General features: G+C 43.4%; 2 protein-coding genes across 6 annotated transcripts in view; one reads left to right on the forward strand and one right to left on the reverse strand.

Annotated features, from left to right (window-relative positions):
* The window catches only part of usp33 (ubiquitin specific peptidase 33), a 51,219-nt gene extending 45,588 nt beyond the window's left edge, over positions 1-5,631 (reverse strand). Inside the window, exon 1 of one of the 2 annotated variants that reach the window (XM_060929022.1) lies at positions 5,382-5,631. The gene's annotated coding sequence lies outside the window, so the exon portion shown is untranslated. The remainder of the gene's footprint in view (positions 1-5,381) is intronic. The other variant, XM_060929030.1, reaches the window with a different exon arrangement.
* A 4,626-nt stretch (positions 5,632-10,257) lies between these two features.
* Positions 10,258-15,982, forward strand: part of miga1 (mitoguardin 1) — a 57,490-nt gene continuing 51,765 nt past the window's right edge. The window contains exon 1 of one of the 4 annotated variants that reach the window (XM_060921357.1): positions 10,258-10,275. The gene's annotated coding sequence lies outside the window, so the exon portion shown is untranslated. Of the gene's footprint in view, positions 10,276-15,622; positions 15,722-15,982 lie in introns of those variants that run through there. The other 3 variants (XM_060921319.1, XM_060921328.1, XM_060921338.1) reach the window with 3 other exon arrangements.

Consider the following 15,982-nt stretch of genomic DNA (forward strand, 5'->3'; position numbering starts at 1 on the left):
GTTCGCACGGAGTTAGCTGATACACCGTCTCGAGATGTGCTTGGACCTGACAACGGTGAACAAAATTGAGTGATGGCATGCGACTGTTGCAGACTTTTATGGGCAGCCTGGTGCTTCTCCGCTTTCGCGTGCGATTCCGGTGCCTTTACACCCAGGGTGCTGAGTTTCAGTGTTCTTTTGCACAATGTGCGGTACTGTACGCCTCAAACGGATTGTTTGGTACACGTCTACGAAATCGTTGCGTTCAAGCCAGCAGTCGTTAAACTTGCATTTGTCCATTTTGCTACAAACCGTGACAATCTCCCTCGCTTCTTTGAGGCTCTACTGTCTAAGACTCCGTTCAGACTGCACCCTGAAACGACCCATATCCGATTTTTTTTGCCCATATGCGACCTTGTATCCGATTTGTTATTGACAATCTGAACGACACAGATCCGATTTTTTTCACATGCGACCCAGGCCGCTTGGATATGTGGTCCTAATTCCGATGCATATCCGTTATTTTCACATGCGACTGCAGTCTGACCGGACAGGTCGCATTCATGCGACCTACACGTCATCAACAAGACACAAACGTCACTATTCTGCGTTGGCTAATCCCGCCTCTTTGGCGGAAAACAACAACATTTGTACAGTTTTCAGAATTTAAATATTTTCAGCTGTTTTCAGATGCTTTCTGTTAAATAATTAATATTGTCTTCTTTACATTCTTTATAATCTTTACTTCTCTGCATGTTTTAAATTTACTTTAACTTTATCCTATTTTATTCTTTATTCTATTCTGCTGGGGTTTTTTTTCTTTTCTTTCTCATCCTATTTGAACTACTACATTTTATTATTTTATTTTTACTATTGTTTAATTCTTATTATTTTCTTTTAATTAATTGTTTTAGAATAAAAATAAAATGATTTTATGTAATTTTATTTCTCTATTGTTTACTGTTTTTGTTTTTACTTCTGTAAAGCACATTGAACTGCCATTGTGTATGAAATGTGCTATATAAATAAACTTGCCTTGCCTTAAATAGACTTTTATAGAATTGATCAAGCTAATGGTGGATTTGGTCGGGACCTGGATGTTAAATCATCCTGTATTACAAGATTATAAGATTGTTCTGGAAATTTCCAGTAATTTGACACCTTCGGTCTCATTAGTCTGCTGCCCACATTAATCAGATTATTGTGCGAGTTCCGCCGCCGCCACAAAAACCACATCGCCAGGTCTCGCCTCATCTCCATGCTTTACTTGCAAACATGAGGTTTTTTTTTTTTTTACGTATTACGTAGATGTGCTTATTACGTGTCAATTTGCGCATGCGGGACACTTTTGGGTCGTTTTCCATTCATATTGGAGATCACATACAAGTCTCATATAATTGGTAATGTGAACGGCCTAACAAAAAAATCGGATTTCACAACAAATCGGATACGGGTCGTTTCAGGTTGTAGTCTGAACGTCGTGTAAATGCGCACGTACGATGCCCTGTGCATCACCATGCCAACCGGGCTAGACGCCGGATTCCACTGGGTCTCATTTGTAGTTTGCAGCGTAGCCTACTGACACCAAGTCGGCCTAGCCTATATGACTAATTATGAACATCACCAACGCATTTAACAAAAAAAAAAGCGAATGGGGTGAATGGACGTAAGGACTCCGCGGAAACCCTGTTAATGCTGTAAACTTGAAAACAGTAAAGGCATAGAAATGCTAATTTTGTATCCTGTCATATCTTTAGACATTACAATACAATACAGTTCAGTTAATGTTAATACCGTATGAATAGGCCTAAAGTTACAGGATTTCTATCACAATTTGCCAGACTTGGACCTTCTGTCTGTTCTTGCGATGATTGTTCCTTGTATTGTGCCATGAGCCATAAGCCGAGCTTGGTCAGATACCACATCACCTTCCACTGGATGTGTGATGAGCTAATTGAGTGTCTTGAGCTACGTTTAGATTGCCAAATCCATACTTCCAGTTATTTTGGTGAGAGTAACTTATGGCGTATTCACACCTACGTTGTTTGGTCCGGACCAAACGACCAAACGAACCAAATTTCCCTTGGTCCGGACCTTTTGGGTTGGTCTGAATACAAACCACCGAACTCTGGTCCGGACCAAACAAGCGGACCGAGACCGAGCTGCAAGGTCGGACTCGGTCCGGACCAAAAGAACCCTGGTGCGGATCTTTTGGAGGTGTGAAAGCAGGCCGGACCTAATCCGACAGTTTTGCTTTTTTGTACCTCGGGAGCTTCCGTCGTTTGTCGAGCGTTATGGGAAACAGAGTCTTGACACTCCACCGCAAAGTGCAAACACTGTTTCGGTTGTCAAGGGAACCTTACAACAGTCGTTCAGTCATTCAGACCAGTGGTAGGCTAGACTACAGAGTACAAAAAATGAGTAGGGGGCAAACGTGGGCCGAGGAAGAAACGCGTACCCTTGTGGATATATGGGCAGATGTCCACATATCTGAGCTTTTGGAGAGAACACGCAAAAATGCCGACGTGTTTGCTGTATTCAGTGAGAAAATGAAGGAGAAGGGGTTCACGCGCTCCCCAGAACAATGTGAAGAAACTCCGTCAGACCTACATTAAAATCAGGGACATTCTTTCAAAAAGTGGCGGTGCTAACGACGCAAAAAAGAAATTCATCTATTGCGTGAAGAGCCAGAACTGTCACGACATGACGTGCGCTCATCAGCGCTATCCTCCGTAGCCACCTTGCCCTTTGTCGTCGTCGTTGATAAATTACTTGTACAACAGCATAGTAATCGCACAATTGTGAAAACAGTAAAAACATATAGCTTTGATGACATTAAAAAGAATAACAGCACGGAAAGCCTCCGTGACTACTTTTGAACTTAACGCTTTGTGCGCGTGTCGTCTCTGACCAATAGCTGAACGACCTCAGGGCGCGTGGCTTTGTTGACAGATTTTGGTCCGCTTACTAAAATGTACAGTGTGAAAGCGAACCGCACCAAAATGAAAAAAAAAAAAAAAAAACATTTGGTTCGGACCAAAGCGAGTGAACTATCGAACTATCTTTAAAATGACAGTAACAAGTAATAAATAATGCAAAACAGTTTTGAAGTAGGGGCGGCACGGTGGTGTAGTGGTTAGCGCTGTCGCCTCACAGCAAGAAGATCCGGGTTCGAGCCCCGTGGCCGGCGAGGGCCTTTCTGTGCGGAGTTTGCATGTTCTCCCCGTGGGTTTCCTCCGGGTGCTCCGGTTTCCCCCACAGTCCAAAGACATGCAGGTTAGGTTAACTGGTGACTCTAAGGTGGGGTTTACATTAGACCGTATCAGTGGATCATCAGATTAACGTTTTTAAAATGATTAACATGCACACAGCAACGCCAATACACGGATACGCTCAGCTCCGCAGGCATCCTGCGCTCCAAATCACTCCGCCCTGAACAGCGAGTGCCCTCTGGAGGGTGCGCAGCTCACAGATCGCGCGAGTGAAGTGCACGAGCAGTAATTCGGGACTGAGCTGCTGTGCGCAAGTCACTTACCACTTGCAAGTGGAAGGACGGCAAGCCTAAAGACAATCATAACTACACAATGGGCAGTATTTGCAGCAGTATTTTCATACTTTTATACTCTTTAATGAAAGGTGATACAAGGCGGAAGTCCGCGCCGTTTTTCAGCAGTCGCGTCACATGACCAACGCCAGCGAATCAGGAAGGTGGATGTCACAGTGACGTTGTCCAATGACGACGCCAGCTAGAGCTCAGCACAGCGTATCCGCGTATTCTCAATGTTTACACAGCACCGGACCAGACACGATCTGGATTGAATACGTGGACGCTGGCGGATTCCCGTTTCCCGCGTTATGGACGTGACACTTGAACTCAAAATGGCAACAAATGACCCAGTGCATGTTTTATTGTCTCCCAGTATTTAAACAGGTGTTGCATATTTTAAGGCTGTACCATACTGGAGAAGTGATAGAACAAGAACAATTCCCATAGTACATCTAGGGCATGCCAGAAAACGCCAATAAAAGATGCGTTATGGATGTGACAGAAAAAGTATCACTTTTCTTGGGTGACTGTACATTTTTATCAAACTCTGTGAAATCGTAAACCTAATGTCGAAATGGAGATATCCGTTTGATAGAGGGGTCCAAGGTGAATATTAAAAAAAATCTTTGTTGAAAATATTTTGTATTTCATGCAGAGTTTCGGAAGGAAAAGTCAGCGTTATGGATGTGACGAAATTCCGTTATGGATGTGACGCGTCTGAAATAGACATGGCGTATGTTTAGAAAATCAGCAATTTAACCACCATAACCCTTTGAAAAACTCTCTAAATATCAGCTAAAACTATCAAAGTTCTTAAATAATATTTAGGATGGCTATTGTTTTGCTGTTTTGCGGATTTCAGCATACATTTCTGTGGCTTGTGGGAATAATATAGAATTGTACATGATCAAAGTTGATTTTAGCTTGGGTTTTACATTATAAGGAAGAAAGACCGACAGTGACATATTAGGTTGGTTACAAATTGGTTCAACTTATTCACATTTGTAAAATACAGGCCTAGGTGATATCTCTGGGAGTGGTTTTGATGTATTACATGTTGCTTTATTTTTGCACGGTGAGGTTGACATTTACATGGAATTGCCCTTTTAATGTAAACGGACAGTGCATCCGCGAAGAAAACGAGACCGATACGGTCTAATGTAAACTTGGCCTAAATTGACTGTAGGTGTGAATGGTTGTCTGTGTCTATGTGTCAGCCCTGTGATGACCTGGCGACTTGTCCAGGGTGTACCCCGCCTTTCGCCTGTAGTCAGCTGGGATAGGCTCCGGCTCGCCTGCGACCCTGTAGAACAGGATAAAGCGGCTAGAGATGAGATGAGATGAGATATGAGGTTTGAAGTAACTTGCCCAACACTGATCAGGAATGCTGCTCAATTCAGAAGAAGAAGATCTCATTGATCAGACTTTCAATTCTAACAGACAGACAGACAGTGTGACAGTGTTTTATCAGCAGAAATGGAACATCCAGGTTCACGACTGAGTCATTTCTCATCCATTTCAGTGTCAAATGAAGTGTTTAAACCCAATAAGAGGAGTTTGGAGTGAAAGGCCCATCACTAATGCACTGTAATGCTGATGAGCGGACGCGCATGCGCACTACACCCTTCAGGCTATTTGACAGCTGTGCTACACTGACACAGCTAATATCAACGCTAGCTGTTAGCTATCCTAACCCTGACGTCACCAAACCAAATACCGGCTCGTTTCATCATTTATTCTCAGCAGAATAAATAATTTAAGAACATTTTAAAAACAGTCTAGTCTATCTTGCTGTACGTTAGCCTTAGCACACTCAGCTATGGTTAGCAGAGCTGGCGCAGCTGCACAGCTTTACCTTCAAGCAACGCGCAGGGACGGAAATAAAGGCTCCAACTTGCTTTGAATATGTCAAAATGTCGTCGTCCTCCTCTATCAAACTATATTTACTTTAAATCATCTTGCTTGCCGGAGAAATCCGCCTAGCAACCGCTGACATCCGCTTTCCTTGCCCGAGAACACAACATGATACCGCTGTTTCCGGTTCGGAGTCACAGAGAGCGGCCGTATCCCAAACGCCTGCCTGTTCCCGACACGACCTGTGTGGACTAATTCAGATCGACAGCCTATCTAGTGTACTACTTTTCAAATAAAGACTCGTTTGGGATTCCGCCAACGGTGAGACGTAAAGGTTAAAGTAGTGATTATGCCTCTAGCGGTCACACACTAGAACAACAAGTAAAAATCTCTGCAGATTTGAATTTTGCTCTCCCGGCCCAAGCGCCACCTAGTGGACATGTTAGAGCAGTGAACATGGTGGTGCAAAAATGAGTGCACCCCACAACAAAAACTACTATCAATTCCCTGTTCTTCTTCAGAAATCCAACAGATGTGTGTTTAGTCTAGGGCAGGGGTGTCCAAACTGATCCATAAAGGGACGTGTGGCTGCAGGTTTTCATTCCAGCCATGCAGCAGCACACCTGATTTGGCTTATTCAATCAACTGACACACCCACCCTTTAATCAAGGGTGGGTGTGGCTGCAAGTATTTGACTGTGTGAAGACAGTTCAGGGCGGCATGGTGGTGTAGTGGTTAGCGCTGTCGCCTCACAGCAGGAAGGTCCTGGGTTCGAGCCCCGTGGCCAGCGAGGGCCTTTCTGTGTGGAGTTTGCATGTTCTCCCCGTGTCCGCGTGGGTTTCCTCCGGGTGCTCCGGTTTCCCCCACAGTCCAAAGACATGCAGGTTAGGTTAACTAGTGACTCTAAATTGAGCGTAGGTGTGAATGGTTGTGTGTGTCTATGTGTCAGCCCTGTGATGACCTGGCGACTTGTCCAGGGTGTACCCCGCCTTTCGCCCGTAGTCAGCTGGGATAGGCTCCAGCTTGCCTGCGACCCTGTAGAACGGGATAAAGCGGCTACAGATAATGAGATGAGATGAGATGAGAAGACAGTTCAGTTGATTGAATGAGCCAAGTCAGGTGTGCTGCTGCATGGCTGGAATGAAAACCTGCAGCCACATGGCTCTTTATGGATCAGTTTGGACACCCCTGGTCTAGGGTGACCAGATTTCCTTAGTCTGAAACCGTGACACTTTTGCACGCGACCATGCTCGTGCACGCACACCTTTTTTTTTTTTACGTAAACGTGACACTCAGAGAGGTGCTCTTATCATTTTGTTGAAGCTCACATTTATCAACATCTCACATGAAATAGAACAAACAGGCATTTTGGTATCTAGTAGCATCGTGGTGTACAGATCAGTTAAATTATGGTCAGACAACAGATTTTGTAATGGCTGAGAATAGGCCAGGCTATGTTCATAGGCCAAATTTAAACTGATTTATTTCACCTGTTTGTGAGAACACCAAGAAGAATGCATATGCACATGTAGGCTATATCTCTAAAATTGTATGCACTATAGCATGAACTTAAAAAGTAGATATGTGATCTCAACATAGCCTAGGTCAGAATCAACCGTACTGACCATTCCCCACAACTGAATGAATAAAGCAAGAAGATGTGTACAAAAGTGAACACTTTAATGGAAGGTGCAACAAGCTGTTCAACACAGCAATATGGCCAAACTGTCAGAATGGTATGTTAAACAGAAACAAAAAAGAGACAAGTGATTTGAGAATATATACTACGGAAGCCGAGAGAGGCCCTTCATATAATCCTTTTTTTTTATTCACCTTGTTATCCCGAGATAACGACATAATTAATTCAGGATCTTGAGAAAACAACACAACTAATTCGAGATCTCGAGAAAACAAAACCGTTATTCCGAGATCTCGAGAAAACAAAACAATTATTCCGAGATCTCGAGTAAACAGCTGAGAAATGGTTCATTCAGGTGCGCCAAGAGACTTGTGATATGCTGACTTTGGGGCTATTTCTCATTCTGTATAGACGCGACTTTGGTCATTAGAATGTCTGGAATAATCGATCACCTAATAAGGCAATATTTTGATCAGGGGTTGACACAGGGAGAGATTGCATTAAGTCTTTTAATAAGGGATAATTTCAAAATTAGTCCGCGGCACCTCCGCAGAAGACTGGCCCGGCTTCGTCTCTACCGACGGAGATACAGTGATCCAGCTGAGATCATGAAATAATTGTTTTGTTTTCTCGAGATCTCGGAATAACGGTTTTCTCGAGATCCTGAATTAATTATGTCGTTTAATTAGGGCCTCTCGCGGCTTCCGTAAATATACACTCAAACAAAACAGCAGTAAAGGAGGAGAGGGGCGACAGTCCGAGGAAAGCCCCCACAGGAGCGCACAGCATTTGCAGCATAGGCTACCCAACTCAGTACAAGAACAAAGCACTTACAGTGTGTGCAGTAGGCTTTGTGCGCATTGTTCTGCACCTCTCGGAGGAAGGGGTAGGTGCCCTGTAAAACTTTGGAAAAGGTACAATTTCTTTTCGGCATAATTGCTGCGGCATTACTGCTGCTAGCTGCTAGACAAAGAACATTCGCGCCAGTTAATGTTTATTTTATTGTTACATGGCAACACGTTCTGTTGTCTGGAATAATGTGGCTAAATAAACACCCATGCCACAGGGCCAGGGGGCAGTAACCAGGAAAGTTTGCGATTCTGGTCAATTCATCTAAATAGTAAATGCAGACATTTCTCCGCTAATGATTCCCACGCTGCTCAGTCGCAAACGTCGCGAGTGGCGAAAACCGGGACATATCCGTGTCCTGACAGACTTTTGTCGGGACTCGGGACACACAACCCCAAATCGGGACTGTCCCGGTAAAACCGGGACGTCTGGTCACCCTAGTTTAGTCATGTTGGAAAAGTGCACGACGACCAAGGGCACGGAGTGATGGTAGCATCTTCTCTTTCAGTCTGTGAATTCATGATGCCATCAATGAAATGCAGCCCCACATAAGGACACTGCCACCACCATGTTTCACTGTAGGCACCAGGCGTTTTTCTTTGTATTCCTCACCTTTGCGACGCCATCAGTTCCAAAAACATTTATCTTGGTCTCATCACTCCAGAGTATAGAGTCCCAGTAGTCTTCATCTTTGTCAGCATGGGCCCTGGCAAACTCTAGGCGGGCTTTTTTGTGCCTGGGCTTTAGGAGAGGCTTCTTTCGTGGACGGCATCCGTGCATGCCATTCCTCTGCAGCATACGCCGTATTGTATAACTGGAAATAGTCACCCCAGTTTGGCTTTCTACTTCTTTAGAAAACTGCAGTGAATTTGGATGCCGATTTTCTTCAACCCTTCTCATCAGAAGACGCTCCTGTTGAGGTGTTAACTTCCGTGGATGACCTGGACGTCTCTGTGAGATGGTTGCAGTTCCATCTTTCTGAAATTTTTGTACCACTTTTGCTACAGTATTCTGACTGATAAGTACAGCTTTGCTGATCTTCTTGTAGCCTTCACCTTTGTGGTGGAAAGAAATTATTTTCTTTGGGGAATTCTGAAGAGACGAGTTGAGCATCAGTCACTAAAAGAGGTCGTTGTTGAAGAATGGAAAAAGATTGACGTTGCAAAATGTCGCCAACTTGTTCATTCCATGCCTAGAAGACTTGGTGCCGTCATTAAAAATCATGGAGGCCATACAAAGTACTAGATGGAGTAGTTTTTGTTGTGGGGTGTACTGATTTTTGCACCACCCTAATTTGAGTAAAACTGAAAAATGTGTAATCTAAGTTATATAATTAACCTTACTTTCACGTTATAAGTTAAACAGATGTTATATTAAACGTCGTCTTGTCAACATTTTGGAAAGTGTTTGTGTTCATTGAGATATTGTTTAAAATGTTACTTTTCAAAGGGGGTGGAGTCATTTACGCTGAGCACTGTATCTCATCTCATTATCTGTAGCCGCTTTATCCCGTTCTACAGGGTCGCAGGCAAGCTGGAGCCTATCCCAGCTGACTACGGGCGAAAGGCGGGGTACACCCTGGACAAGTCACCAGGTCATCACAGGGCTGACAAATAGACACAGACAACCATTCACACTCACATTCACACCTACGGTCAATTTAGAGTCACCAGTTAACCTAACCTGCATGTCTTTGGACTGTGGGGGAAACCGGAGCACCCGGAGGAAACCCACGCGGGCACGTGAGAACATGCAAACTCCGCACAGAAAGGCCCTCACCGGCCACGGGGCTCGAACCCGGACCTTCTTGCTGTGAGGCGACAGCGCTAACCACTACACCACCATGCCGCCCATATAATATTATATTATATTATTATATTGAGAATCAGCTGGCAAGACTGCGTCCCACACAGTGTGTGATCCTGCAGCGCGTAAACATACCCAGCATATACTCCCTTCTGAGCCAGCGCCGCCTTCTATGTCTGGGACACATCCGGCGTATGGAGGATGGGAGGATACCAAAGGACATCCTGTACGGACAGCTGGCCACCCAGCACCAGACGAGTCAGCCGCCCCTCACTCTGCTACAAGGATGTATGTAAGAGGGACCTCAAGGCTCCTGACAGCTGGGAAGCGCAGATCGAGGACCGAGGAACCTGGAGACAGCTTGGACGAAAGGGTATAGCAGATGCCGATGTGAGGAGAGGCCAGCAAGCTGCAGAGAAAGGAGTGAGACAGAAGAGTGCAGCAGCAACCCCAGCAACACAGACATCCCAATACGTCTGCGCCAACTGCAAGAGGGACTGCAACTCACGCATCGGCCTGCTCAGTCACAGCAGACGATGCCAGAAACCCAGAGACAGACGACACTCCAAGGGCGCGACCCGTATGGTCTCCCGAGACTGAGGTGCCAATGATGATGATATATTTTTTTCTTTTTTTATATAACAGGCGGCACAGTTTGTTTGTTTGTCTTGAGCTAATGTCGCCATTTCTTGACGGATTTTCACCAAATTTGCCAAGTAGGTCCAGGGATGACCCGGAATTTTGCAGATATCAACAAAATTCATGTATGGGCCCCAGGGAGGTCCCTGGGGGGCACAACATCCACCCACCCCCTTGCTCAGTGCCTTTCATGTTACATTTATCAACACAAATTCTTGACAGATCCTCACTAAACTTGGTACATAGGTACAGGAGATAGCCACAATTTGGCAGAACTCAGAAATTCCATATTTGGGCCCCAGAGGGTCGCCAGTGGGCCCCTGGATGGTGGATGTTTGAATTTTTGTTTGTCTTGGGTTAACATCACGATTTCTCAACAGATCTTCACCAAGTTTGACATGGAAGTCTGGGGGTAACCCAGAATTTTGCAAAACCCGGGCAATGCCGGGTAACCTGCTAGTACAGTATATAGGTTACAGGATTTAAATGAGCCTCCTGATAAAGTCCTCCTCAGTCTCTTCAACTGGACTCATATGCTGCCTTCTGTGAGGAGCTTCTTCTTCGTCATTGTCCTTCATCCCTCATCCTCCTTATCCTCTGGTGTTGGACAGGAATCATCACAAAGCCTCCAGCATCAGGCTGATTAAAGTCAATGTCATTGAGGTTAACTTCGACGTGAATAGGGAATGCAGGAGTAGTACAAAATGTAGTAGTAGGCGGGCTCGTTGTAGGGAACAGGCTCCAGAAGGGGGATGGGATTCATGAAGGGGACAGGCTCCTCAAAGGGGATGGGATCTATGATGAAAGGGACAGGCTCCTCAAAGGGGATGGGATCCATGAAAGGGATGGGATCCTCAAAGGGGAGGGGCTTCATGAAGAGGACAGGCTCCATAAAAGGGATAGGATCCATGAAGGGGACAGGCTCCTCAAAGGGGAGGGGATCCATTTAGGGGACAGGCTTCTCAAAGGGGAGGGGATCCATGAAGGGGATGGGATCTATGAAGAGAACAGGCTCTTTGTAGGGAACAGGCTCCAGAAGGGGGATGGGATCCATGAAGGGGACAGGCTCCTCAAAGGCGATGGGATCCATGAAAGGGATGGGATCCTCAAAGGGGAGGGGCTCTGTGAAGAGGACAGGCTCTTTGTAGGGAACAGGCTCCATAAAAGGGATGGGATCCATGAAGGGGATGGGCTCCTCGAAGGGGAGGGGATCCATGAAGGGGATGGGATCTATGAAGAGAACAGGCTCCAGAAGGGGGATGGGATCCATGAAAGGGACAGGCTCTTCAAAGGCGATGGGATCCATGAAAGAGATGGGATCCTCAAAGGGGAGGGGCTCTGTGAAGAGGACAGGCTCTTTGTAGGGAACAGGCTCCATAAAAGGGATGGGATCCATGAAGGGAATGGGCTCCTCGAAGGGGAGGAGATCCATGAAGGGGATGGGATCTATGAAGAGAACAGGCTCCAGAAGGGGGATGGGATCCATGAAAGGGACAGGCTCTTCAAAGGCGATGGGATCCATGAAAGGGATGGAATCCTCAAAGGGGAGGGGCTCTGTGAAGAGGACAGTCTCTTTGTAGGGAACAGGCTCCATAAAAGGGATGGGATCCATGAAGGGGACAGGCTTCTCGAAGGAGAGGGGATCCATGAAGGGGACAGGCTTCTCGAACAGGATGTGATCCAAGAAGGGGACAGGCTTCTCGAAGGGGAGGGGATCCATAAAGGAGATGGGATCTATAAAGAGGAAGGGATCCATAAAGGGGATTGGCTCCTTAAAGTCACCTCACATACCCCTTTTCCACCAAATCAGTTCCAGGGCTGGTTCGGAGCCAGTGCTTAGTTTGGAACCGGGTTTTCTGTTTCCACTGACAAAGAACTGGCTCTGGGCCAGAAAAACCGGTTCCAGGGTAGCACCAGCTCTTTGCTGGGCTAGAGGAAAGAACTGCATATGTCAGTGGGGGGGCGGAGTTGTTAAGACCAACAACAATAGCAAGACCACGAGAGGGCGCCATTTTTAAATAAGCGACGAGATATAATGGATGCAGTAAAGCAGCAGTCATCCATTATTGTTGTTGTTGTTGTTGCTGCTGCTTCTTCTTCTTCTTCTCCGTGTTGTTGTTGTTGCGTCGATGTTCACGCCAAGGTTTATGCAAACGCAGCGACGTAACTGACGTATACAGTGACGTAATGATATGGCTCCCCTTAGCACCCCAATCTATGGAAAAGCGAACTGGTTCTCAGCTGGCTCGCAAGTTGAATGAGTTGTGAACCAGCACCAGCACTGGCCCCGAACCAGCCCTGGAACTGATTTGGTGGAAAACGGGTAACATTCATCAAAACTTCGACCAAAACCGTCTTAACTCTGTTAAGGTTATTCCTGACAGTGTTTCTGTCTGTTCAGCGCTGTTTACATGGAGGATCTTTACATGTTCTGAATGGGCTTCGTCTGAACTCATACGCTGAAATCAAACCAACATCATTTACTTTGATTGAAATTCAAGTACTCCATTGTGTAGCTTGCAAATTCTGTTGAAATGGACAGGTGCAAGGTTACACCTTAGATTTTGCATTAGACATATCCACTATATTTAACAAGCTTCTTCTTCTTTTTTTTAAATCTTTTAAATTTGACCTGTTTGTCATTTAAAAAGTATACTGATATGTATGTATGTATTTAGCACATATCCTTTATCCAGCTATAATTTTAATCGATTTATTGGTTTGTCTGTCGTTTAATATTCATTCATTTATTTATACGTTTAGTACGGAAGCCACGAGAGGCCCTTCATATAATCTTTTTTTATTCACCTTGTTATCCCGAGATAACGACATAATTAATTCAGGATCTCGAGAAAACAACACAACTAATTCGAGATCTCGAGAAAACAAAACCGTTATTCCGAGATAACAACATAATTAATTCAGGATCTCGAGAAAACAACATAACTAATTCGAGAGCTCGAGAAAACAAAACAATTATTCCATGATCTCGAGAAAACAAGACAATTATCCTGTGATCTCGAAAAAACAAAATTTCATGATCTCGAGAAAACAGCTGAGATTTCTAGCAGAGCTGCACCCCCCCGTGGGTCAGACTTAATGCAATCTCTCCCTGTGTCAACCCCTGATCAAAATATTGCCTTATTAGGTGATCGATTATTCCAGACATTCTAATGACCAAAGTTGCGTCTATACAGAATGAGAAATAGCCCTAAAGTCAGCATATCACAAGTCTCTTGGCGTACCTTAATGAACCATTTCTCAGCTGTTTACTCGAGATCATGAAATAATTGTTTTGTCTTCTCGAGATCACAGAATAATTGTTTTGTTTTCTCGAGATCTCGAAATAACGGTTTTGTTTTCTTGAGCTCTCGAATTAGTTGTGTTGTTTTCTCGAGATCCTGAATTAATTATGTCGTTATCTCGGGATAACGGTTTTGTTTTCTCGAGATCTCGAATTAGTTGTGTTGTTTTCTCGAGATTCTGAATTAATTATGTCGTTATCTCGGAATAACGGTTTTGTTTTCTCGAGATCTCGAATTAGTTGTGTTGTTTTCTCAAGATCCTGAATTAATTATGCCATTATCTCCGAATAACGGTTTTGTTTTCTCGAGATCTCAAATTAGTTGTGTTGTTTTCTCGAGATCCTGAATTAATTATGTCGTTATCCTGGGATAACGGTTTTGTTTTCTCGAGATCTCGAATTAGTTGTGTTGTTTTCTCGAGATCCTGAATTAATTATGTCGTTATCTCGGAATAACGGTTTTGTTTTCTCGAGATCTCGAATTAGTTGTGTTGTTTTCTCGAGATCCTGAATTAATTATGTCGTTATCTCGGAATAGTGGTTTTGTTTTCTCGAGATCTCGAATTAGTTGTGTTGTTTTCTCGAGATCCTGAATTAATTATGTCGTTATCTCAGAATAACGGTTTTGTTTTCTCGAGATCTCGAATTAGTTGTGTTGTTTTCTCGAGATTCTGAATTAATTATGTCGTTATCTCAAGATAACAGTTTTGTTTTCTCGAGATCTCGAATTAGTTGTGTTGTTTTCTCGAGATCCTGAATTAATTATGTCGTTATCTCGGGATAACGGTTTTGTTTTCTTGAGATCTCAAATTAGTTGTGTTGTTTTCTCGAGATCCTGAATTAATTATGTCGTTATCTCGGAATAACGGTTTTGTTTTCTCGAGATCTCGAATTAGTTGTGTTGTTTTCTCGAGATCCTGAATTAATTATGTCGTTATCTTGGAATAACGGTTTTGTTTTCTCGAGATCTCGAATTAGTTGTGTTGTGTTTTCTCGAGATCCTGAATTAATTATGTCGTTATCTCAAGATAACAGTTTTGTTTTCTCGAGATCTCGAATTAGTTGTGTTGTTTTCTCGAGATCCTGAATTAATTATGTCGTTATCTCGGAATAACGGTTTTGTTTTCTCGAGATCTCGAATTAGTTGTGTTGTTTTCTCAAGATCCTGAATTAATTATGCCATTATCTCGGAATAACGGTTTTGTTTTCTCGAGATCTCAAATTAGTTGTGTTGTTTTCTCGAGATCCTGAATTAATTATGTCGTTATCCTGGGATAACGTTTTGTTTTCTCGAGATCTCGAATTAGTTGTGTTGTTTTCTCGAGATCCTGAATTAATTATGTCGTTATCTCGGAATAACGGTTTTGTTTTCTCGAGATCTCGAATTAGTTGTGTTGTTTTCTCGAGATCCTGAATTAATTATGTCATTATCTCGGAATAGTGGTTTTGTTTTCTCGAGATCTCGAATTAGTTGTGTTGTTTTCTCGAGATCCTGAATTAATTATGTCGTTATCTCGGAATAACGGTTTTGTTTTCTCGAGATCTCGAATTAGTTGTGTTGTTTTCTCGAGATCCTGAATTAATTATGTCATTATCTCGGAATAACGGTTTTGTTTTCTCGAGATCTCGAATTAGTTGTGTTGTTTTCTCGAGATCCTGAATTAATTATGTCATTATCTCGGAATAACGGTTTTGTTTTCTCGAGATCTCGAATTAGTTGTGTTGTGTTTTCTCGAGATCCTGAATTAATTATGTCGTTATCTCGGGATAACAAGGTGAATAAAAAAAAGGATTATATGAAGGGCCTCTCTCGGCTTCCGTAGTTTAGTTAATTTGTTGTTATACGTCTTTTATTTTGAAAGACCTGACGCCATTTTGTATTTTTCCTCCCACACATACTGACCATACAAGCTCTGTTCCAAATCACTAAATGACGCCATATTAAATATCGAGGGCACTACTCAGCACTAATTTAAATTTATAGTTTATGTAGTGCACTTGTGTAGGGTGTAGAGAGCTATTTGGGATTGTGCCATCATCGAAAGCGTCTCCAGCTGTCTTTCCCGAATAGACAGATGGCTGAAAGACGACTGAAGCGTTAAATGTAAGAAGACTGATTTGTTTTTGGTTGAAATGTTTTTAAAATAATAATATTACTAACGTTTCTACGTGAACAAATTGCAGGAAATATGGCTGTGCTGATAGCTAGCTAGCTTGTTGCTTATTTATTTTCTTTACCCTTTTAATGCAAAATTATTACGAGTTACGTTAAAAAGTTATGCTAATAATAATAATAATAATAATAATAATAATTTATTTTATCACGTCATAATCAACTTATTATCTTTAAACTCTGCAATTCTGT

This window comes from Neoarius graeffei, chromosome 1 (assembly GCF_027579695.1).
Source record: "Neoarius graeffei isolate fNeoGra1 chromosome 1, fNeoGra1.pri, whole genome shotgun sequence".
NCBI lineage: Eukaryota > Metazoa > Chordata > Actinopteri > Siluriformes > Ariidae > Neoarius > Neoarius graeffei.